Source organism: Dama dama, chromosome 1 (assembly GCF_033118175.1).
Source record: "Dama dama isolate Ldn47 chromosome 1, ASM3311817v1, whole genome shotgun sequence".
Taxonomy (NCBI): Eukaryota; Metazoa; Chordata; class Mammalia; order Artiodactyla; family Cervidae; genus Dama; species Dama dama.
This window is the reverse complement of record NC_083681.1, coordinates 46,347,735-46,372,902: the sequence shown is the minus strand read 5'-3', so window position 1 is coordinate 46,372,902 and position 25,168 is coordinate 46,347,735. Positions and strand designations below refer to the sequence as shown.

The 25,168-nt window shown below is 37.9% G+C and overlaps 1 long non-coding RNA gene across 2 annotated transcripts in view; it reads left to right on the top strand.

Annotated features, from left to right (window-relative positions):
* Window positions 1-24,690, top strand: part of LOC133060682 (uncharacterized) — a 175,973-nt gene extending 151,283 nt beyond the window's left edge. For both annotated transcript variants that reach the window (XR_009693810.1, XR_009693805.1), the window contains 2 exons: window positions 6,024-6,161; window positions 24,461-24,690. This is a non-coding gene — a long non-coding RNA (uncharacterized LOC133060682). The remainder of the gene's footprint in view (window positions 1-6,023; window positions 6,162-24,460) is intronic.
* Window positions 24,691-25,168: the final 478 nt, after the last annotated feature.

The window sequence follows — 25,168 nt, the reverse complement described above, 5'->3', positions numbered from 1 at the left end:
TATTCCACAAAGAGTAGGATAGGACTGAATGACTTTCACTTTCACTTTCCTTCACCAAAACTTGGTGTCAGTAGATTGGCTTTACATGTGCTAATGGACTCAAGTTTATAAATGTTCAGTAACATTTCTTCTTGCTACTTTTCATTGTGTTGATGAAATGAGAATTCCAGGGCTTTATCCTGAGGTAGGGGCACAAAATATTAATTTTTTCCATCTCTTCTTCCCTTTCAAGTTCTTCTTAAAGGAAGTCTCAGTCTCAGACGGAGATACTGAAACTAATTCTGCAAAACTGAAGGGGTCTCAGACAGTAAAGAATCCATTTGCAGTGCAGGAGTCCTGGGTTCGATCCCTGGGTCGGGAAGCTCCCTGAAGAAGGGAATGGCTACCTACTCTAGTATTCTTGCCTCGAGAATTCCATGGACAAAGGTGCCTGGCAAGCTACAGTCCATGGGTTGCAAAGAGTCGGACATGACTGAGCGACTAACTTTCACTTTCACACTGTGCAAAGCAGAAGATGGAATTCAAAAAATCTTCTATCACCAAGCCAAGGGGAGAACTTACTATGCCTTTCTAGACATTATGATAGTCTTTATAATTGATGGTATTGAATACCTTAGAATCTACAGTAAATTTCATAAATATGAATCTAGAAGATCATATGTAGAAAATTTATAGTGGTTGGGGATATAGGGTGGCCCCCATTTCAAAAGAATCTGAGGGATTTTCAGAATAACTGGAAAGAATGCAAAGGGAAATTAACTCAGAAGCTTAATTCAGAGTGGCCACCATGGACATGGTAAGAATGAACTTCAGGAAGAGCTTCCAGTAATATGGGAGCAGTCATGGATTTTGCTGGCTCTGAAAGGGATTCAGTTGCATTCTGGTACCACTCATGAATATTGAAAACTTTAGAAGAGATTACTAACTACTAAAGGTATCCCTTGGGCTTGGGGTCAGATATAAAGGGGAGGCAGATCCAGGATTTTTGCTAATTTGGTCAAATAGAGACTTGGAGTTGATGTAATTTGGGATACCATTTTAGGAGAATATTTTTGAACCCTCAAACTAATTATCCCAGACATGTTGGGATATCTGGGATATTAATTCAATTCAAGCAAATCTTATTGGTTCTACTATTAAAATATATCCTGGATTAGGCCACAGACCATGTGTAGCACTAAGCTGTCCTAATACAAGCTGCTATCATCTCTTTCCTGAATTGTTGCAATAGTCTTCTAACTTATTCCCCTGAATTGTCATTGTCATTGTGCTCTACCTCCTTTTCTCTGTCTCTTCACACAGTATGAACATTTTAATAAGAGAATGACCCTTTTAAATAAAAAATAAGATGTCATTCCTCTGCTTAGAAATCCCCAAGAGCTTCCCATCTCTCTCTTAGCAAAAGTAGCAAGTCCTACAATGTGCCACAATCACTTATATCAGTTTCGTCTCTGACGAGTACAAAAAAATGCCCATTTTTTTGTGTTACAACTATACTGGCTTCTTTGTTAGACCCCACCTGCTTCCAACTTGCAGTCTTTGCTCTTGCTCTGTCTGAAAAAAATTTTTTGTTTCCATCCCTTTCTTCAGAATTCTGCTCATATTTCACTGTACCTGGGAAAGTATTTCCTATGACCCTATATTAAATAGCAGTCTTGTATGCCCAGCACTCTTTACCTTCTTTATTTTCCTATATTTTTTCTTCTTAACATTTGCCATCATCTAACACACCATTTATGACCTAAATCAAATCCCTTATGATTATTTAGTGGAAGTGACAAATAGATTCAAAGGATTATATCTGATAGAGTGCCTGAGAACTATGGACAGAGATTTGTGACATGGTACAGAAGGCAGTGATCAAGACCATCCCCAAGGAAAAAAAAATGCAAAAAAGGCAAAATGGTTGTCTGAGGAGGCCTTACAAATAGCTGAGAAAAGAAGAGAAGCTAAAGGCAAAGGAGAAAAGGAAAGATAGACCCATTTGAATGCAGAGTTCCAAAGAATAGCAAGGAGAGATCAGAAAGCCTTCCTAAGTGATCAGGGCAAAGAAATAGAGGAAAACAATAGAATGGGAAAGACTAGAGATCTCTTCAAGAAAATTAGTGATACCAAGGGAACATTTTGTGCAAAGATAGACACAATAAAGGACAGAAACGGAATGGACCTAACAGAAGCTGAAGATATTGAGAACAGGTGACAAGAATACACAGAAGAACTATACAAAAAAGATCTTCATGACCCGGATAACCATGATGTTGTGATCACTCACCTAGAGCCAGACATCTTGGAGTGTGTGTGGTCAAGTAGGCCTTAGGAAGCATCACTACGAACACAACTAGTGGAGGTGATGAAATTCCAAGTAAACTATTTCAAATCCTAAAAGATGATGATATTAAAGTGCTGCACTCAATGTGCCAGCAAATTTGGAAAACTCAGCAGTGGCCACAGGACTGGAAAAGGTCAGTTTTCATTCCAATCCCAAAGAAAGGCAATGCCAAAGAATGTTCAAATTACCACACAATTGTACTCATCTCACACGCTAGCAAAGTAATGCTCAAAATTCTCCAAGCTAGGCTACAACAGTATATGAACCGAGACCTTCCACATGTTCACCTGGATTTAGAAAAGACAGAGGAGCCAGAGATCAAATTGCCAACATCCACTGAATCAAAGAAAAAGCAAGAGAATTCCAAAAAACATCTACTTCTGCTTTATTGATTATGCCAAAACCTTTGACTATGTAAATCACAACATACTGTGGAAAATTCTTTAAGAGATAGGAATACCAGACTACCTTACCTGCCTCCTGAGAAATCCGTATGCAGGTCAAAAACAACAGCTAGAACCAGACATGGAACAACGAACTGGTTCCAAATTGGGAAAGGAGTATGTCAAGGCTGTATATTGTAACCCTGCTTATTTAACTTATGTGCAAAGTATGTCATGCAAAATGCCGGGCTGAATGAAGCACAAGCTGGAATCAAGATTGTTGGGAGAAATATCAATAGCCTCAGATATGCAGATGACACCACCCTTATTGCAGAAAGCAAAGAGGAACTACAGAGCCTCTTGATGAAAATGAAAGAGGTGAGTGAAAAAGCTGGTTTAAAATTCAACATTCAAAAAACTAAGATCATAGCATCTGGTCCCATCACTTCATGGACAAAGATGGGTAAAAATGGAAACAGTGACAGACTGTATTTTCTTGGGCTCCAAAATCACTGCAGATGGTGACTGTAGCCATGAAATTAAAAGATGCTTGCTCCTTGAAGAAAACCTATGACCAACCCATACATCACATTAAAAAGCAGAGACATTACTTTGCCAACAAAGGTCCATCTAGTCAAAGCTATGGTTTTTCCAGTAGTCATGTATGCATGTGAGAGTTGGACTCAAGCTCAGCTCAAGAAAGCTGAGCACCAAAGAATTGACGCTTTTGAACTGTGGTGTTGGAGAAGATTCTTGAGAGTCCCTTGAACTGCAGGGAGATCAAACCAGTCAATCCTAAAGGAAATCAGTCCTGAATATTCATTGGAAGGACTGATGCTGAAGCTGAAGCTCCAGTACTTTGGCTACCTGATGCAAAGAACTGACTCATTGGAAAAGACCCTGATGCTGGGAAAGACTGAAGATGGGAGGAGAAGGGGATGACAGAGGATGAGATGGTTGGATGGCATCACCAGCTCAATGGACATGAGTTTGAGCAAGTTCTGGGAGTTGGTGATGGATGGACTGGGAAGTCTGGCATGCTGCAGTCCATGGGATCACAAAGAGTCGAACATGACTGGACAGCTGAACTGAATTGAACATACTATTTATATCCTTGTTTATTGTCTCTTTCCACTAGAAAGTTTATAAAAATAAGGACTTTATCTCTTTCTGTAACACTTGAGTCACTAACTTTTATAATAGTAGCTAGAACACAGAATGTACCTCAATGATTATTGAACATATGTAATAGTAATAGTTTATTTAGTTTACCCAAATTGGATCATATTAAAGACAGTTATTTGTACCTTGCTTTGTTTAATGTGTGTTCAAATTTTTCTATGTAGATGTACCAGGAGTTGTCTCATTTTTCTTAATTTCTTATTAAATTCTACTGAAGAGATAGACTGTTTTTCTGCTTCAGTTCAGTTAAGTTGCTTAGTCGTGTCCGATTCTTTGTGACCCCATGAATCGCAGCACGCCAGGCCTCCCTGTCCATCACCAACTCCCGGAGTTTACTCAAACTCATGTCCATCAAATCGGTGATGCCATCCAGCCATCTCATCCTCTGTCAACCCCTTCTCCTCCTGCCCCCAATCCCTCCCAACATCAGGGTCTTTTCCAATGAGTCAACTCTTCGCATGAGGTGGCCAAAGTATTGGAGTTTCAGCTTCAGCATCAGTCCTTCCAATGAACTCCCAGGACTGATCTCCTTTAGGATGGACTGGTTGGATCTCCTTGCAGTCCAAGGGACTCTCAAGAGTCTTCTCCAACACCACAGTTTTAAAGCATCAATTCTTCGGCACTCAGCTTTATTTATAGTACAACTCTCACATCCATACATGACCACTGGAAAAACCATCGCCTTGACTAGATGGACCTTTGTTGGCAAAGTAATGTCTCTGCTTTTTAATATGGTATCTAGGTTGGTCATAACTTTCCCTCCAAGGAGTAAGCGTCTTTTAATTTCACGTCTGCAATCACGATCTGCAGTGATTTTGGGGCCCCCCAAAATAAACTCTGACACTGTTTCCATTGTTTCCCCATCTATTTGCCATGAAGTGATGGGATCAGATGCCATGATCTTAGTTTTCTGAATGTTGAGCTTTAAGCCAACTTTTTCACTCTCCTCTTTCACTTTCATCAAGAGGCTTTTTAGTTCCTCTTCACTTTCTCCAAGCCAGGCTTCAGCAATACATAAACCGTGAACTTCCAGATGTTCAAGCTGGTTTTAGAAAAGGCAGAAGAACTAGAGATCAAATTGCCAACATCCGCTGGATCATCGAAAAAGCAAGAGAGTTCCAGAATAACATCTATTTCTGCTTTTTTGACTATGCCAAAGCCTTTGACTGTGTGGATCACAATAAACTGTGGAAAATTCTGAAAGAGATGGGAATACACTAGCCTTAGGAGTGTTAAAAACAAAATGCAACTGAGTAAATTATAAAAATCTCTTTGGCTTTATTCAATGAATTATCTACCAGTCAGAGTCCAATCTAGTAGACAGAAAGGTCTCTGAAGAATTATACCATGAAGTAATTTCATAGACAGAGGGGAAAAGGAACAAGAAAGCTGAGCCAGGCGAAAAAGCAGATTTGTTAACAAAAGTTTAGTTTCCTTATAGGGAATGGGTAGAATTTATCAGGCAGCTTGCCTAACCCATGCTGATCAGGCAATTCCTGATTGACAGGTATTAGACTAACTTTTGGGAAAGCCAAAACTATAATTATCTCAGTTTGCTGTGTAGGATTAGCATGAATGACTCAATTTGGGCCCTATTGTCTTGTTTTTAACAGAGCATGTGACAATGTTCCTGCTTCTTGACATTCATGACAGAGCTCTTTTCTAGTTTCCCTCCTTTGCAAACCTGGATGGACTTCTCTGTTGGCTTTGCAGGCTCATCAAACCTTATGCAGACATGCATACTGTAACTCATTATGGCATTGTACCACCTTCCTCATCTACTTCATCCTCTCACTCTAAATGACTCCTTGGCTTCACTGGTCAATTTATATGTAAATTATTGTTTTGTCTATCAAGCACTGTATCAGAGTTCTATGTAGAAGAAAACTATTACTTTGAATAATTTGGAATATGGGATTTATTATAGTGGTTTGACATTATGAAGCAGTATGACTATTGCCTCTGTGATTAGTGGTGGGCCTAAGTCATGGGGACAGGCATTTGGGGAGGAAAGATAAATATGACATGCGGGAGGATAATGATTAACTAGAATCCATGAGGATGAGCTGTAGACTGTTTTGGTCTTTTACAACCTCCAATCATCCAGTTACCTGACTTTGATAATTCAGGTAATCTACAAAAGAAGCTGGTGCCCTTGATCACAATATTAAACTTCTACCTGGCTCGTGAGTCAGTGAAGATGAAGCAGGGAAGCTGAATGGAAACTGATGGAGTTGTCAACTGAACCACTGCCCTACATCTACAAGGTGAGTCAGTGACAACATCTGTGAGTTGAGATAGTGTCCCTAATCAACTTCCTACATGGAAGAAGAATACAAAGAATATACCTACTGCTTCAGTTCTGCCTTCTAAATCTCACACAAAATATCTCTGTTTTTTACACTAACCTTAAACTATTAATGAAGATGGTGACTGAAGCCATGAAATTAAAAGGCGCTTGCTCATTGGAAGAAAAGCTATGACCAACCTAGACAGCTTATTAAAAAGCAGAGACATTACTATGCCAACAAAGATTCAGCTAGTCAAAGATATGGTTTTTCCAGTAGTCATGTATGGATGTGAGAGTTGGACTATAAAGAAAGCTGATTGCCAAAGAATAGATACTTTTGAACTGTGGTATTGGAGAAGACTCTTGAGAGTCCCTTGGACTGCAAGGAGGTCCAACCAGTCCATTCTAAAAGAAATCAGTCCTGAATATTCATTGGATGGACTGATGCTGAAGCTGAAACTCCAATACTTTGGCCATCTGATGAGAAGAACTGACTCATTTGAAAAGACCTTGATGCTGGGAAAGATAGAAGGCAGGAGGAGAAGGGGACAACAGACAGTGAGATGGTTGGATGGCATCACCAACTCGATGGACATGAGTTTCAGTAAGCTCCAGGAGTTGGTGATGGACGGGGAGCCCTGGTGTGCAACAGTCCATGGGGTCTCAGAGAGTCAGACATGACTGAGTGACTGAACGGAGCTGAACTGAACTATTAATAATATAAGGAAGGAAGTTCTAGAGAATGCAGTTTTGATTTAACTAAGTAGACACAGGACAGCTCCACTACAGTCTTGATTTTCAGCCCCATAAAACTATGGTGACCACATACTTTGCTTTTAAAATGAGGCAGTTTAAAGAGTGAAGGATGGTGGGGCAAATACTAAAATCCTCACAGCAATCCAAGCCATCTATTTAGAACATATACTCTAAATCTGCAAACTGCCTACTTTAGACTGGACCTCTTGTAGTATTTCCTCCAAGTTCAGTTTCTGATGCTAGTTAAGTTTATTCTTAGCATCATGCTAAATTGTATTAAAGAGACACATTCTTGTGGCAACCAAAATTTCTTCCCTGGCCTTTACAGTCTTCTGCCATGGTGGTCTCTATAATGTGTGCGTGTTCTTAGTCATTCATTCGTGTCCGAGTCTTTGTGAACCTGTGGATGGTAACTTGCCAGGCTCCTCTGTCCATGGGGATTCTCCAGGCAAGAATACTGGAGTGGGTTGCCATGCCCTCCTCCAAGTCTCTATAATAATGAGCTCTAAATATATTTTTTCCTATTTTCCATTTACTTCTACTTTTTTCTTCCGTGGAATCTTCTCAGTTTAAGTGAGTTTTAAACTTTGGCTTCAGGACTTTCCTGGTGGTCAAGTGGTTAAGAATCTGCATGCTGGTTCAGGGGCCATGGATTCTACCCCTGGTCTGGAAAGATGCCACATGCCTCAGGACAACTATTCCCACAAGCTGCAACTGAGCCCACATGCTGCAGCTACTAAAGATCATGTGCCTCAGGCTTACGCTCTGCAAGAGAAACCACTGCAATGAGAAGCCCAGGCACCAAAAGGAAGAGTAGCTCCCACTCGCCACAACTAGAGAAAGCTAGAGAAAGGCCTTACATGGTAATTAAGACCCAGCACAACAAAAATTAAAAACAACAAAATGAAACAAAAAACTTTGGCTTCTCTTTCTTTAAATCAGTATATGTGCTTAGTGTATCTACTTAATTGGGAGCTATCTACTATACTAATTTACCATAATTTCCAGAGTTTATCTTGTTGTTGTTCAGTCACTAAGTCATGTCTGACTCCTTGCAACCCCATGGGCTACAGCATGCCAGGCTACCCTGTCCTTCATCATCTCCCAGAGCTTGCTCAAACTCATGTCCACTGACTCAGTGATGCTATCTAATCATCTCATCCTCTGTCACTCCCTTCTCCTCCTACCCTCAGTCTTTTCCAGCATCAGGGTCTTTTCCAATGAATTGGCTCTTTGCATCAGGTTGCCAAAGTATTGGAGCTTCAGTTTCAGCATCAGTCCTTCCAGTGAATATTCAGAATTGATTTCCTTTAGGATTGACTGGTTTGATCTCCTTGCAGTCAAAGGGACTCTCAAGAGTCTTCTCCCACACCATGATTTGAAAGCATTAGTTCTTTGGTGCTCAGCCTTCTTTATGGTCCTACTCTCACATCCATATGTGATTACTGGAAAAACCACAGCTTTGACTATACAGATATTTGTTGGCAAGTACATCACTGCTTTTGAATATGCTATTTAGGTTTGCCACAGCTTTTCTTCCAAGGAGCAAGCATCTTTTAATTTCATGGCTGCAGTCACCATCTGCAGTGATTTTGGAGCCCAGGAAAATAAAGTCTGTCACTGTTTCCATTTTTTCCCCATCTATTTGTCATGAAGTGATGGGACTCAATGCCATGATCCTAGTTTTTTGAGTGTTGAATTTTAAGCCAGCTTTTTCACTCTCCTTTTTCACCTTCATCAAGAGGCTCTTTAGTTCCTCTTCACTTTCTGCTGTTAGGGTAATATCATTGTATATCTGAGGTTGTTGATATTTCTCCCATTTATCTAAACTACATCAATTCATTTGGTTACTAAAATCCTAACTTTTTTAAAATTCACATTTGAAAGCTTTTAATTGTTGATCTCAGGGGAGCATCCAACTCTAAATGACTATTCATACTGAGATGGATGATTGGAAATTCCTGAGTTCAGTGAATCTTTCCTTCATTAAACAAGATTGTCCTCTCTCTTTAAGAAGTTCTTTTTGATGATATTTCATCATTCTTGGGAAAATAAGAGAAATTTAAAAAGGAATTAAAAGTCCCATAGGAAAGCAAAGATTCATGGCTGAATACTAAAAAGTTTATCTCAAATGACTACTTTATGTTTATACTGATTATTTAAGAAATATGTATACACAGAGTCTTGGAGTAAAAAACAAGAACAGGAAACCAGGTCAGGAACAGACTAATGTAAGTTGAGCCATGGTCTGAAGTAGGAAATGGTTGAATCTGTATCCTATGCATGGAATCAACACATACAGGTAAATATCCAAAAAGCAACCTATTCAACAATATGATTCAGAGACATGTTTGAAATAAGAGGAAGTCATGTCTTTGAATGGTGTTGAGAAATAGCCACTTTAAATAGTTATAAATGTCATTTCTAGCTACCTTGGGAAGTATACATTATTGAAATGATAACTATGATAAATATTTATTAGTAACAGTGTTCCTGCAGACTAGATCCTGTCATTGAGAATTGGGTGGATGTTGGAAAAACATATATTTCTGCTTTATTGACCATACTAAAGCCTTTGACTGTGTGGATCACAATAAAATGTGGAAAATTCTGAAAGAGATGGGAGTACCAGACCACCTGACCTGCCTCTTGAGAAACCTGTATGCAGGTCAGGAAGCAACAGTTAGAACTGAACATGGAACCACAGACTGTTTCCAAATAGGAAAAGGAGCACATCAAGGCTGTATATTGTCACCCTGCTTATTTAACTTATATGCAGAATACATCATGAGAAATGCTGGGCTGGATGAAGCCCAAGCTGGACTCAAGATTGCCAGGAGAAATATCAATAACCTCAGATATGCAGATGACACCACTCTTATGGCAGAAAGTGAAGAAGAACTAAAGAGCCTCTTGATGAAAGTGAAAGAGGAGAGTGAAAAAGTTGGCTTAAAGCTCAACATTCAGAAAACTAAGATCATGGCATCTGGTCCCATCACTTCATGGCAAATAGATGGGGAAACAATGGAAACAGTGAGAGACTTTATTTTGGGGGAGGGGGTCCAAAATCAATGCAGATGGTGATTGCAGACGTGAAATTAAAAGACACTTACTCCTTGGAAGGAAAGTTATGATCAACCTAGATAGCATATTAAAAAGTAGGGACATTACTTTGCCAGCAAAGGTCCATCTAGTCAAGGCTATGGGTTTTCCAGTGGTCATGTATGGATGTGAGAGTTGGACTATAAATAAAGCTGAGTGCCGAAGAATTGATGCTTTAAAACTGTGGTGTTGGAGAAGACTCTTGAGAGTCCCTTGGACTGCAAGGAGATCCAACCAGTCCATCCTAAAGGAGATCAGTCCTGGGTGTTCATTGGAAGGACTGATGTTGAAGCTGAAACTTCAATACTTTGGCCACCTGATGTGAAGAACTGACTCATTTGAAAAGACCTTGATGCTGGGAAAGATTTAGGGCAGGAGGAGAAGGGGTTGACAGAGGATGAGATGGTTGGATGGCATCACCGACTCAATGGACAAGAGTTTGAGCAGGCTCCGGGAGTTGGTGTTGGACAGGGAGGCCTGGCGTGCTGCAGTTCAAAGGTTCACAAAGAGTTGGATACAACTGAATGACTGAACTGAACTGAACTGGAAATACTAGTTAGAGGGCTAAGGGTGCCTAAAGTGCTTTAATTTGTAACTCTTTTCCAGTGTCTTGGCTCTTTGCAATAGTAGAAACCAGAAAGGTTCTGCTTTCCTTTAGGAGGATTCATTTGCTAGAGCTGAAGATTAAGAATTTTGGTGATCTTCTTTTTAGGTGGTTCAGCCACAGTGCAGGAGGGCTTGTGTGCCAGATTAACTAAATCTGGACTATACATAGTTTTCAATTCCATTCCATTCTGTTTGTTTTGTTTGTTTTCATTAGAAGTGAAAGGTCTTGGTTTAGCCCATTAAAAGCACAGAGTTATTAATAAAAGTTACCCAGGTGGATTTAGCATCTGAAGGAAAATCAGAATTTTCTTTAAAAGTAGTCTGAAGTCGATTAGATTAGTCATGAACAGGTTCATCAGATTTTGTTTGCAAGCCTGAGTTTTGTTCCAGTTTATAGGTTTTGGAAAAGCCCTAGGAATTGCTTGATGAAGTTCCCTAGTGATTACCCAAACCTGACCATATAATCAGTTGGTGGACTGGTTTCCAGGTTGTAATTCAGGATTTTCCCAGTTAGTGGTTTTCCTCTAATACTGGATCTGGTCTTACTGACAAGCATATAAGCCTGCTGGTTTAAGTTGATATATTTGAATGACTATATTAAACTCATTTGGTCAATGCAAATAAGTGAGAATCTTTGGTTACTTTGAGAAAATCTTTGACTACTTGGACTTCCCTGGTGACTCAGATAATAAAGTGCCTGCCTAAGGTGTGGGAGACCCAGGTTTGATCCCTGGGACAGGAAGATCCTCTGGAGAAGGAAATGGCAACCCACTCCAGTACTCTTGCCTGGAAAATCCCATGGACGGAAGAGCCTGGTAAGCTACAGTCCATGGGGTCTCAAAGAGTCGGACATGACTGAGCGACTAAACTAAACTATGGGACGTAGTTCAGCTTTAGTCCAGGAATACAAGAAGTCAAAGGTTTAGCCTCTGGATACCCAGAATGTTTAATTTTAAAGGATCAGACAAGTTCAGAGGAAAAGGAAGTGGAAGAATTTCAGAGAAAAAAGGAAGTTTCTAGGAGAATTAGAATGGGGGAAGACAGGGTATAGAGGATACGTAGGCAGAATAGAAGGGACAGAGGAAGATGGCACAAGAGGCAGAGTCTGACCAGGAGGAGCCACAGAAGAGATACAAATGGTGCTGGAGGCAGAGCCTGAGACAAAGGAGCCAAAGAGAAAGAGCCTGAGGATTCAAGAACTATTTTATGTTCCTTTATTCACTTGTTTGCCTCAGTTAATCTTAAAACCTGATAACATTTGGAAAATTTAATGTTTGGGAAAATCAAAATAGGCATTCCTTTCAGCTCTGGAAATTTTAAAGCTATTGTAATCTAGTTAAGCTTTAAGAAAAAACATCTGGGATTTCAAAAGTTCCCTATGATGGCATAGATATTCTAAACTGTCTTTGGTCAGGTTGGTCCATTTTGGGGAAATACACATAGAATAGGACTTTTAACATAAAATCAGTCAGAGTCCCTATAGGGGAACATATAGAAAATATTTAGATAAGTGGATTCTATTCCTCAGAGGTTTTTCTCTAGGGAAAAAAAAGCAATTTTCAAACAATTCAAAGGGCTTATAGTTCAAACAGCTTAATAACAGCTTGCAATTCAGCTTGCAAGATAATTCCAGCCAGTTTAAAGGAAGCAGTGTGGTCCTGGAGGGGTGGAGACAAAGACTTTTCAGCCAGTTTCCAGAGAACAGCCCCTAATCCAGGGCAATGTCTGACAAACAGGCACAGCTTTAGTGAAGCAGCCCCTGTTCCTGAAGAAATGAGCCCATGGCTTTTTGGTCAGCTTCAGTTGAAACTGTCTAATCTCAAATCAGAACACAGTACCAAATGAGTACTTATATAGTGAATAAAGCTTTAATCAGAAAGGTTAAACCTTAACATAAATCCCAAATGCAAAGAGAGCTTCAAGTGCAAAGAGGGCATGAGCTAATACACAGGAGAAAGAAATACCTTTAAACTCCAGGATTAGTGAGAAAAGCAGTGAGCATATGGGCTCAAGTGTGGTTATGGCACCTGTTTACTCACTATCCCCACAGCCTTCAGGGAGTCTTCTCTAGTTCTTATATGGGTCACCAAAATGTTGATCTAAAATAAATTGACTGCCAGATGTTTCTCCAGCAAAGGTGGGCTTATTCATGGTAAGCTGAGAATTGCAATTTGAGATCTGCAACCATGGCAAGCCGTGTGCATGTCCCCGCACAGCAACGGAAGGAGAATGCTTTCACAGAGGGAAGAAAGAAGTGGGACTGCTACAGTAAACGGAGCCCATGACTTTTCATTGTCCAAGTCTTTGACAAGAATGAGAATTGTTTACCTTGTTGAACTCTGTTATCATCTTAAGTCATAAGAGTGTCCCCTTCTGGTCTATTTAATTGAGGTTTCTATTTATTATTTTTTTAGATAAATAATGATTTCTGGTATTAGAAAGAATTTTCTAGAAAATAGTGCTTACAAAATGATTTCATACCTTTTGTTTTCCTGATATAGTTAGATCAGATAAGTGAAAATGGATATGTATAGACAAATAACTTGTTTTAATCAAAGAATTGTCTCTCTTCTGTTATGTTTAGTGGGAGGTGGTAGAAATGTGGTATTCATGATGGTATGGCTAGAAGGTAGCTGATGGACAGATGTTGATTTGGATGCAGATATTTTATTACTGCATAATATTACCATATTATTTTGTCCTTGATATCACCCTCCATACTGTTTCTGCTGCTGCTGCTGCTAAGTCACTTCAGTCATGTTCAACTCTGTGCAGCCCTATGGACAGCAGCCCTCCAGGCTCCTCTGTCCATGGGATTCTCTAGGCAAGAATACTGGAGTGGGTTGCCATTTCCTTCTCCACCATACTGTTTCTACTTATATGTAAGTATAATAAAAATGGATATTAGCATATTTGGTAGATGTCATAAGTCTAGGATAGATAGTGAAAGACTAGGATCACAAAGTAAAACCTAAAGTAGAAATTTCTTTTACTGTAATGATGCGTGATGGTCAAAATTATAAATTTAGTCATAGGTTATTAAAATCTCAATTATACATCATAAAATCAGCTTTTATGGTATGGTAGCATCTATTTGTCAATGTCTAGAGATTTATAAGGACTATAAAATGGACATTGGTCCTTAGTAGTAAATATGGGGAGAGAGAAGGGTTTCAGAATGTATTTTATAGGTAAAAGAAGAACATAGAAAGGATGATAAAAAATGACTAAGAAATTAATCAACAAAGAGTAAGTCCCATTGTAGGAAAGTGTTTCAGATTAGGTGCTGGTGATCAGGATTTGTTGTGAGAGAGCCAGATTTAGAGAAGCTCTCAATATTACTTGTGGAGTTTGAGGGCATTGGTGATTTTTATTCTTACTTCTTTTAAAAATCTGATATCATCTACTCTACCAAGTGCCAATGCTGAAAAATGGAGACACTACATCCAAAAGTGGTGAGGCTGAGGGAGTTTCGTTTTAGAAGAGAATGAAATGCCTAGAGGCTATAGAAATAGTGAATTTCAGCAACTGGCAGCACTGATGGCAGAGCAATAAAGGTGGGTAAAGTGCAGTTGCTTAGTCATTAGACACATATTTGGGGAGGAGAAAGAAAGATCCCAAATGGGTTTTAAATGTATATTTATCAGAAACATAGGAGTGAAAAGACTGTATTTTTTAAAAAGAATTATTAAACTCTTACTGTGTATCAGATACAAAGATAAATTTATGAATAAAACAGACTTGTTTCTGCTTTTATGAAGATTACTCTAATGGAAAAAAACTGCAAAAAAACACACATGGAGGCTCAACAATATGCTACTAAAGAAAACTTGATATACCTTTAGCCAGATTCATCAAGAAAAAAGAGCAAGAGACCCCAAATGAATCAAATCACAAAAGAAAAGTAGACATTACAACCAACACCACAGAAATACAAAGGACTAGAGGGGACTACTACGAGCAACTGTATGCCAATAAAAAGTACAACCTAGAAGCAATGGGCATATTCTTTGAAAGATACAATCTCCCAAGACTGAGTCAGAAAGAAATTTAAAAAATATAAACTCACCGATTATCAGTATTAAAGTTGAATCAGTAATCTAATACCTCCCAATACACAAAAGTCCAGGTCCATGTGACTTCACAGGTGAATTCTATCAAACATTTAGAGACTAGTTAACACCTATCTTTTTGAAACTACTCCAAAAAACTGCAGAGGAATGAATACTTTTGAACCCATTCTATGAGGCTACCATCACCCTATACCGAAACTAGACAAAAGTCCTGCAAAAGAATAAAATTACAGGCCAATATCACTGCTGACCATAGGTGTAAAAATCCTCAGCAAAATGCTAGCAAACCAATTCTAGCAGTCCATTAAAAGGATGACACACCATGATCAAGTGGGATTTATCCTAGGGCTTTCAATATTTACAAATCAATCAGTGTGATATACCACATTAACAAATAGAAGAATACAAATCATATGATCATCTCAGTAGATGAAGAAAAAGCTTTTGATAAAATTCAAGATCCATTTATATAGAAACTCTTCAGAAAGTGGGCATAGAGGGCACATATTTCGACATAAAAAAGGCCATCTATGACAAACGCTAGCATCATATTCAGTGGTGAAAAGCTGAAAGCATTTCCTCTAAGATCTGGAACAAGACAAGGATGCCCACTCTCACCATTTTTATTCAACATTTTTTTTTTTGTTAAGACCTAGTCATGACAGAGAAGAAAAAGAAAAGGAATCCAAATTGGAAAAAAGAGAAGTAAAACTGTCCCTGTTTGCAAATTACATGATACTGTACATAGAAAATCCTAGAGATGCTAGCAGAAAGCTACTAGAGCTCATCAATGATTTCTGTAAATTTGCAGGATACAAAATTAATACACAGACATCTCCTGCATTTGTATACACTAACAATAAATATCAGGAAGAGAAATTAAGGAAATAATCCCATTTACCATTACACCAAAAATAATAAAACACCTAGGAATAAACCTACCAGAACTTCCCTGGTGACTTAGATGGTAAAGAATCTGCCCACAATGTGCGAGACCCAGGTTCATTCCCTGAGTCAGGAATAGCCCCTGGAGTATGCTTTTCCCACTCCAGTATGCTTTTCTAGAGAATTTTGTGGACAGAGGAGCCTGGCAGGCTACAGTTCATGGGGTCACAAATAGACACGAGTGAGCAACCAACACACACACAAACCTACCTAAGAAGGAAAAAGACCTGTACTCCAAAAACTATAAGATTCTGATGAAAGAAATCAAGGTTGACATGAACAGATGGAAGGATATACTGTGCTCTTAGATTGGAAGAATAAATATTGTCTAAATGACTATACTACCCAAGACAATCTACAGATTCAATGCAATACCTATCAAATTACCAATGGCATTTTTTAAAAATAGAACTAGAACAAAATTTTTTTAAAAAAATTTGGTATGGAAACACAAAAGACTCTGAATAGCCAAAATAATCTTTAGAAAGAAATGGAGCTAGAAGAATTAGACTCCTTGATTTCAGACTATACTATAAAACTAATAGTAATGAAAACAGTATGATATTGGCACAAAAACAGAGACAGACAATGATACAGAATGGAAAGCCCAGAAATAAACCCATACACTTATGGTCAATTAGCCTATTACAAAGGAGGGAAGACAATGGAGAAAAGACAGTCTTTTCAATAAGCAGTGCTGGGAAAACTGGACGACTACATGTAAAAGAATGACATTAGAACATTTCCTAACACCATACTAAAAAATAAACTCACAGTGAGTTAAAGAACGAAATGTAAGAATGTATACTGAAAACTCCTAGAGTAAAAGATAGGCAGAACACTCTCTAACATAAATTGCAGCAGTATTTTTTGACTCCTCTCCTAATGTTATGGAAATAAAAAGAAACAAGTGGGACCTAATTAAACTTAAAAGCTTTTGTACAGAAAAGGAAACCATAAACAAAACAAAAAGACAACCTACAGCATGGAATAAAATATTTGTGAACAATGCAACTGGTAAGGGATTAATTTCCAAGTTAAAGAAACAGCTCAGACAACTTAATATCTAAAGAACAAATAATCCAATCAAAATATGGGCAGAAGACCTAAATAGACATTTCTCCAAAAATGAAAAGTAAGTGGCCAATAGGCACGGGCGAAAATGTTCAACATTACTAATTATTAGAGAAATACAATTAGTAAATGCAGGAAAGGATGTGGGGGAAAAGGAACTCTCCTACACTGTTGGTGCAAATGTAAATTGGTGCAGCCACTATGGAAAACAGTATGAAGGTCCCTTTAAAAAAGTATAAATAGAGTTACCATATGATCCAACAATTCTACTCACGGACATATATCTGGAGAAAAATGCTAATTTGAGGAGATACATGTATCTCATTGTTCATAGCAGCACTATTTACAATAGCCAAATCTTGGAAGCCACGTAAATGTCCATCAGTAGATGAGTGGATAAAGAAGATGTGTATGTATACACAATGGAATACTTCTTAACCATAAAATAGAGTGAAATAATGCCATTTACAGCAACATGGATGGACCTAGAGATTATCATAATAAGTGAAGTTAGTAAAAAAGAGAAAGATGAATACCATATATCACTTATATGTGCAGTCTAAAATATGACACAAAAGAACCTACCTACAACACAGAAACAGATTCACAGACAGAGAAGAGATTTGTGGTTGACAAAGTGAGGGGAATGGTTGGGAGTTTGGGATTAGCAGGTGCAAGCTATTAATACATAGAATAGATAAACAAAGAGACTTTACTGCATAGCACAGGGAACCATATTCAATATCTTATAATGAGCCATATATACAATGGAATATTACTCAGCCATTAAAAAGAATGAAATAACGTCATTTCTAGCATCACAGATGCACCTGAGATTATCATGTGAAGTGTTGTAAGTTAGACAGAAAAAGACAAATATCATATGATACCATTTATATGTGAAATCTAAAAAAAAATGATACTACTTAACTTATTTACAAAACAGAAACAGCCTAACAGATTTAAAGAACAAACTTACAGTTACCAGGGGAAAATGGTGGAGGGAAGGGATAGATTGGGAGTTTGGGACTGACATGTACACACTACTATTTTCAAAATAGTTAGCGGACAAGGACCTACTGTATACCACAGGGAACTCTGCTGAATATTCTATAATAACCTAAATGGAAAAATAATTTGAAAAAGAATAGATACATGTGTATGTATAAATGAATCACTTTGCTGTGTACCTGAAATGAACACAAAATTGCTAATCAGCTATGCTCCAATATAAAATATAAATTTTTAAAATGCAAAAAGGAAAATAATATAAAAAGAATATATATATATGTGTGTGTATATATATATATATCTAAATCACTTTGCTACACACCTGAAACCAATACAACATTGTAAATCAATTATACTTCAATAAAAAGATAAATTTTAAAAAAGCAGTTGGTAATATATTGGGTGGAATGCATGAGTCAAAATAGAGGAATCATTTACATGGTTTTGAGGCTAATCTAGGCATAAAATAATGGTCTTTGGACTAGGGCATGAGAAATGGAAATGGGAACAATGGATATATTAAAGGATATTTAGGAGGGAAAATAATCAGACTTGATAATGTTTGGATATTGGGATGGGATGAAAAAGGGGAAGGAGTCAGGACTCCACCAGACTAGGTGATATTCACTGAGCTACCTACTAGACCTCCAGACCCATAGCTACTAAACAGCTACACTTGGATGTCTCTCAAATACCTGAAATGCAACACATCCAAAACCAGACTCCAGTCCAAGCCTGTTCCTCCTTCTGTTCCTGACACCCTGCATTATCATTATCTCTGTTTCTACAGGCTTACCTCTCTTTGGCTTCCCACTTTCTCCTCTCAACAGCAGCCATACATAATGACCTTTATGTTTGCCATGCTCTTTTACCTTTGAAAGTTTTACCTGTTCATTCTGTCTGATTCTCTGTTTTAATTCTTCTTCTAACTTTTCACTACTATTTATTTGCAAGTTTAGATGACATCTTCTCCAAAAAGACTTTCCTGATTCTCTAAAATGTCAATTAGCTGGTCCTAATTTGTGTGCTGATAGGCCTCTGAACTTCTCCCCAATAGGGCTCTGATTACCTTAAATGATAATTATTTCTTTGTTAATCTGTCTCTGTCAGTCATTCCATGACTTCAACTTCTCTCTGGAAACCTTAACTGAGTGATGACATGAGGTACCTTTTGAGCTATGTTGTTTCCAGTGCTCTTACCTGGGACTGGAACAGGTGGTAGAGGTTTGACGAAATGGTCTCCTCTGGAGACAGCAGAGTAGAACCGCCAGAGATGTTAAAGCCTAGCATGGGTTCAACCCATTATTTCGCACTCTTATTTCTTCACCTTTTTTCACCATGCCCAGTGGTGGTCTAAGAACCAGGACCAAATAAAATAGTTGGATTCCATGCTCTAGGAGTTTAAAGTCTCAAAGTGAGATCAGATGCTGTAGAACACAGAACCCTGTAGAACATAGCAGTTAAGACAGGAAAATTGAAGGTGTAAGGAAGATCAGAGATGAGGAGATGGAAGGAGGGAGAGTGAGACAGAGAGGGAGGATGGGAGAAAAAAAGGAGGAGGCGGAAAAGATGAGGGGGGGGGAGGAGGAAGAGGAGAGGAAGAAAGGTATGGGGGAGGAGGAAGGGAAGAAGGACATTTGGATGGTGACTAAGAAAAGCCTCACAAAATGTAGTCTTGAAGATTTGCCCCAAGCAGATTTAGTTGGTTAGTTGCTCCTTTATCTACTCTGGCAGCCTATATAATCTCCCATTTATGAATCCATTCAGCAAATATTTTTCAGTATCAATAATATGTGTTAAATTATTCTTTGTGCTAGAGATACAGTGATGGGTGGTGGGGTGGGATGGACTACCCAGAATCTATACCATTTCTTATCATATTGTAAGATAATTTAGAAATGGTGAAATATTTCACATATTTTTAAAAATACTATAATAAAATGTCCACTACATATATTTAAGAAATTTAACAATTTGCTATGTTTCCTTTATGGATTTTTATAGAACTAAACATTACAGGTACTATAATAATCCTTTTGTATAACGGCAGCGTTCCTTTCCTTTCATCTTTCCTTAATACCCTTTGTTATGAAATTTGTATGTGTTTTTTCTGTCCAAGTTTATATAATTTTCCTACATACTTAGTTGCATTACTTATGTTTTAAAATCTACACACTATATCCATACTTCTGCAGCTTGCCTTTGGAACATTATATTATTGAGATTTTTCTGTGTTTATACACACAGATCTAATTTATGCATTTTCTCTGTATGAAAACACAGTGTCTAAATTTCATTATATGAACATATCATACCATATTTATCCAGTGTTCCATCCCATTGGGAGTTTATTAGATAGATTCTAATTCTCTTTTTGCTATTTCAGTGATTGTGCAATGATTTTGCATATTTCTATTTGAATATTTGAAATATTTCTATATTTCTAAAAGATGTATGCAGAGGAAGGTAATTGCTTTGTCATAAGCAGTCATTAAATTCATTAATATGAGTAGACACCTAAGTTATTTTTCCACATTGTTGATTTTTTTCCATCCTAATATATTTAATAATCATGTTCCTCTTCTGATTTGTAATACAACCTCTGTATATGCAAATTTGTATACATGCAAGATTTTTTTCTCCTAAACTACTGTTCTGTGGCTTTGCTATATTTGTCTTCTCTCTGTCTTTGTTAGATTATTCCAAGTAGTATGGATTTTTAAAAGACTTGGTTATGTGGTTGGGTATCTCTTTTCTTTTTCCTGCAGTGTTGATTATATTAGGTTCTTTCGTTAGAAATGCATAATTATTTTAATGTAATCTTTTAAAATTTATATTTTAATTGGAGGATAATTACAATCTTGTGTTGATTTCTGCCATATATGGACATGAATCAGTCATAGGCATTCCCCTCCCTCTTGAACCTCCCTCTCACCCATATGTCCCAAATGTCCCCTCCTTTTTGAACCTCCCTCCCACCTCCTGTGCTCTTTTAAAGTTTCATGGAAACTTTGTCAGGTTTTTGGCTATACTTTCATTGAGTTTAGAAATTCATTTTGGGGAAAATGACCATTTTCTGTTACTGCAACTTCTCTTCCACAAATGTGGTTGGTTCCTATTATTTTGATGTTTATGTGTGTCAGTAAAGTTTCATAATTTTCTTTAGTGGACTGACTCTAAGGACTTTTTGGGTTTTTTGATAACACTAATAGCATGATTTTTTCACAGCTTGTGTGTATTTTTATTTTATTTTTGTAGCATAACATATTATATATATATATATTTATAAATATATAAATTATTTATATATATTATATATTATAATTATAATTATATATATTATAATTATATATAATTATAATATATATATTATATATATTAAAATATATTTATAAATATATATATATATATTTTCATTTAGTATTGGAGTAAAAAAGCTAGGTGAAGAATAGATAAGCTCCTCAGGTGTTTATCCCAGTTCATAAAGTAGCAGAAATTCTTTACCCCAAAGGACATCAGTCAGTGCTTTGGAAGTTTTTGTAGGCCAACTTAAAATTAGTAAAAAATTCTTCTTTTTTACTTTCTAAATATAGAACAGGGTTGTTGGCTGTCTTGAATGCAATGCACATCTTTTTAAAATTGTTTGCTGCCTCTTTCAGTAGCTCTAGAGCAAGTTCTAGTTTAAATCTGTTTGTCAGCATAAATCTGACTCCTTGAGATGCAGCCTCAGCTTCAGTATGGATCACTTGCAGAATTTCATGGAAGTAACTAGAACTGTAACCCTCATTCTGTTGTTCTCTGTTGTGTATGATGTCTTGAACCAGTTTCACAATTTGAGCTGTTGTCTTCTTTATGATATCTTTTTCAAACTCTTCCTCAGAGGGTCCATATACTGGGAACTCTTGAGGGGTGATAACATGTTTAGAATAATTGATAGAAAATGTTTTCTTTGTGCCGTGATACTGAATTTTGTTCACAATATTGGGGTGCTGTTTAAAATGCTCCAGGAGAACATTCTCTAACTCAATATCAATATCAGGCCCCTCAGCAGATGCAAGTGTGGGAGGCAACAGAATGGAGATGTTCTCTGACCAGATCTTGTTGAATATCTCTCTCAGTTCCTTATCATGTAATTCTTTCCTACAGGGGGACTTAGCCGTCCCTCTGATTTTTTCTAATAACTTATGTTCCAGTTTTACTCTTTGCTCCTTGAAAAGGTCTTGTATTTTCTTTCCATTAATTCGATCCTCACATTTTCTCATAGTTTCTACTATAAGATCCTCTTTAAGATTCTTCAAATCATCTTTAAATATTCCTTTCCTCTGAGACAAGATATCTCTATCTCTATCTTCTCGAAAATATCTTTCAAGTTCTTGCTTAATGGCTTCATGTTTTTCCACAACTTGATTCTCAGTAGAGCTTCTCTTGATCTCTTTAACTTCTCCGTTCTGAATCTGGCTCGTCAGCTGATTCTGCAAGTCCAGCATATGACTTCTCAGCTCCCAGGTCCAGCTCCTGTACAGTCTCCAGTTTATTCATAGCCATGACCTCCCGAGTGTTCTTGAACCTGAAAATGAAGTTCTCTTTCACTAAGGCCTTCCATAAATCCCGTACCCTGACTTTAAGTTCTGATATCTTCAAAATACTTCCTCTGGATTCTTCTTTGGCATGCTTAAGAATCCTGCTTTTCAGCTCCTGAACATTGTGGCTATAGCAGGGATTAGGAGGGGCCATTGGGGGAGACCCTTCCCAGAGGTGAGCAAAGTAATAGACGTGGTTCTTGACATCAAACTTAATGACATCACTGAAGTGACGCACCTCGGAGTACTGTTCATGTTTGGCTGCCGCGATTGTCATTTCATCCAACGTCTCTTGCAGCCACCTCTGCTTTGACATACTTTGATCTGTATCTATAATTTCTTCTACGTTCTGATGAACAAATAGGCATGTTGGTGAGATAGTCAGTTGTTTCATCCTGAGAAAGGCATGGACAGCTATTTGCAGAATATCTTGTATTTCTGAAAGATCCTTTCCCAAAATATTGATTAGAGTTAAGTTTCCAAGTCCAATAACAAAGGTTGCCAACTCATTTTCCTCATTTTGTGCTTTGCTCCTGAGCTCTGAGACTTGCAGTCCTTCTGTGTCCACAACAAGCATAAAATCAAAGCCCAGCTGTTCTCTGAGCATCTCATCCACTTTCAAAAGCTGCATGTAGGCACCCCGAGTATGTCTTCCAGCACTAAGGTTCAACTGCAGCCCAAACATTGCATTCAGCAAAGTAGACTTTCCTGAGTTCTGCAAGCCAAGGACAGAGAGAACAAACACACGTTTGTCTCCAAGTTTTTCAGAGACCTTGTCAAAAACAGCTGCCACCCACCTCAGGGGCACGTATGAAGCATCCCCATCCATCAGTTCAATGGGAGCCCCGGATATCATCAGGTCAGCAGCCATTTGGGGAAGAGAAAGAAACAGTGTATTTGTTTGGGAGGAAGCTTCTTCCAAAGCTTCATAGATCTGACCCAGCTCTCTCAAGAGGTACTCAATTCCCAGGGTGGAATCACTGATTTCTTTGGAAACAGCTTCTAGCTCAGCCTCCCAGCATCTGAGGGAATCTCTCTTTGACTGCTTCTGCTTTTCTGTTCGTACTTGAGCCAACAAAGAACTGTGCCTCTGGTGGAGCTTCTCTAACTCTGTTGTGGTCAGTTGGTCCATTGACATACTCAGCGCCTGCAGAAAGTAGAGCTCTGTGTGGGTCTCCAGGTGGGACTGAAGGCTTTCCAGCAGGGCCTTCATCAGGTCATTAAGGTTAATGACTTTGTGATACTGTTCACAGCGTATCTTCAGCTTTTCCTTCTCAATTTCGTTCTTATATTGTTCAATGCTCTTGTTTCCTTTTTCTTGCAGCTGATGGAGTTCTTTATCCTTCTTACACCAGTCATGCCATAGACCTCCTTGAAGAGGTAGTAACTTCCCCTTTATCTCAGATAATTTTACTTTTCTCAAGATGTCCATAAGGATGTCTGCTTTTTTCTCTGCTTCTTGGCAGTCTCTTTGGTCCTCATCAATAATAAACTCATACTTTCTTGCCATGTTGGCCCAGTTACTCAGACTATAAGGAGATCCAGATTTCTTCAGCAGCTGTGCTAATGTAACTGTAATTTTATCAGCTAATTCTATCTTATTTAGATTCTTAATTCCAATTCTCACTTTGTGAACATAATTCTTATCCATAATATTTTCTGCATTTTCAAACAAACAGATGAGAGGTTTGGGTGAATTCCAAAATTCAAGTAGAAGGGAGCTATTCATTATGTCAAAATCAGAAGTTGCCAGGAGGATAACAGTGACCGAGGAGACTTCCTGCAGGAACCTTACCTGCCTCTCATGTATTTCAGCATTTCCATGGAGATTGGTGAAGGCAATACAATTTTCAAATCTGTCCTTAGCTCTCCCACCTGGACAGAACCAGCAGATTTCCACCATACCATCTACCAATAGACATCTATTATTGTCTTCCCTAGAATGATGGAGGAAAAAATGGTCATGTTTGCTTTTACTCAGGACTGAATTCAAAATCTGTGATTTGGAAGTAGAGGCATAATTTCCAATTCTTATGAAAGATACAGTGTGTATAGGTTGCCAACTGATCAGCTGGTTGTTATAACTCCTAATTTTTTTTTCCCATCCTATTTTTTCCACCTCTTTCCAGCTTCTCCTGATTTGCCTCAGAGACCAAAGAGGGAATTCAATTTGGAAATTGCAAGGATTTGGCACCAAAAGTGGGAGAGCAAACTGACAAATGGAAAGCTTGGTCAAAATATACTGTCTTGTAAAGTCATCTGCACAGTGAAAAATTGCCATCTGTATGTCCATTGGGTGGATGCAAGTTGGTACTGTAGTTGATTGTGTTTCCTTGACAATAAAAAAGTCCTCAAATGATTTTTCTAGTTCTGTGGTTCTCAGTGTCTGGGACACAGTAGGGGTTCTGTCTCTATTACCTCTGTAAACTTGATATCGCAAATGACAATCTAATACCAAAAGTTTCTCTAGAAAACAAAAAGGCAGCTCCTCCTCAGTGCTTGGTTGAGTGCCATGGAGGAAGGTCTTATTTATCAAAAGAGAATTTACTTTGGTCATCATTTTGGGATAATAACTTTCCAGATTAAGCCGCTTGATCAAGTCAGGAAAGTGTTGATTTTGGATTGATTCTTCCTTATTATTGACTGGTTGAGTGTCTCTGTGAGGAGCAGTTTCATTGGGTGTTTTCTTTGACTTTGTTTGAAAGATATTTTTAAATCTCTAGAAAGAAAAAAAGACAATGATAATGGCTGTTATTTTTCTATATCAAAGGGGTTACATTGCTTATCATTTATGAATACATGCATATATTCTTTCCAAAAATAAATTGAGTCAATTT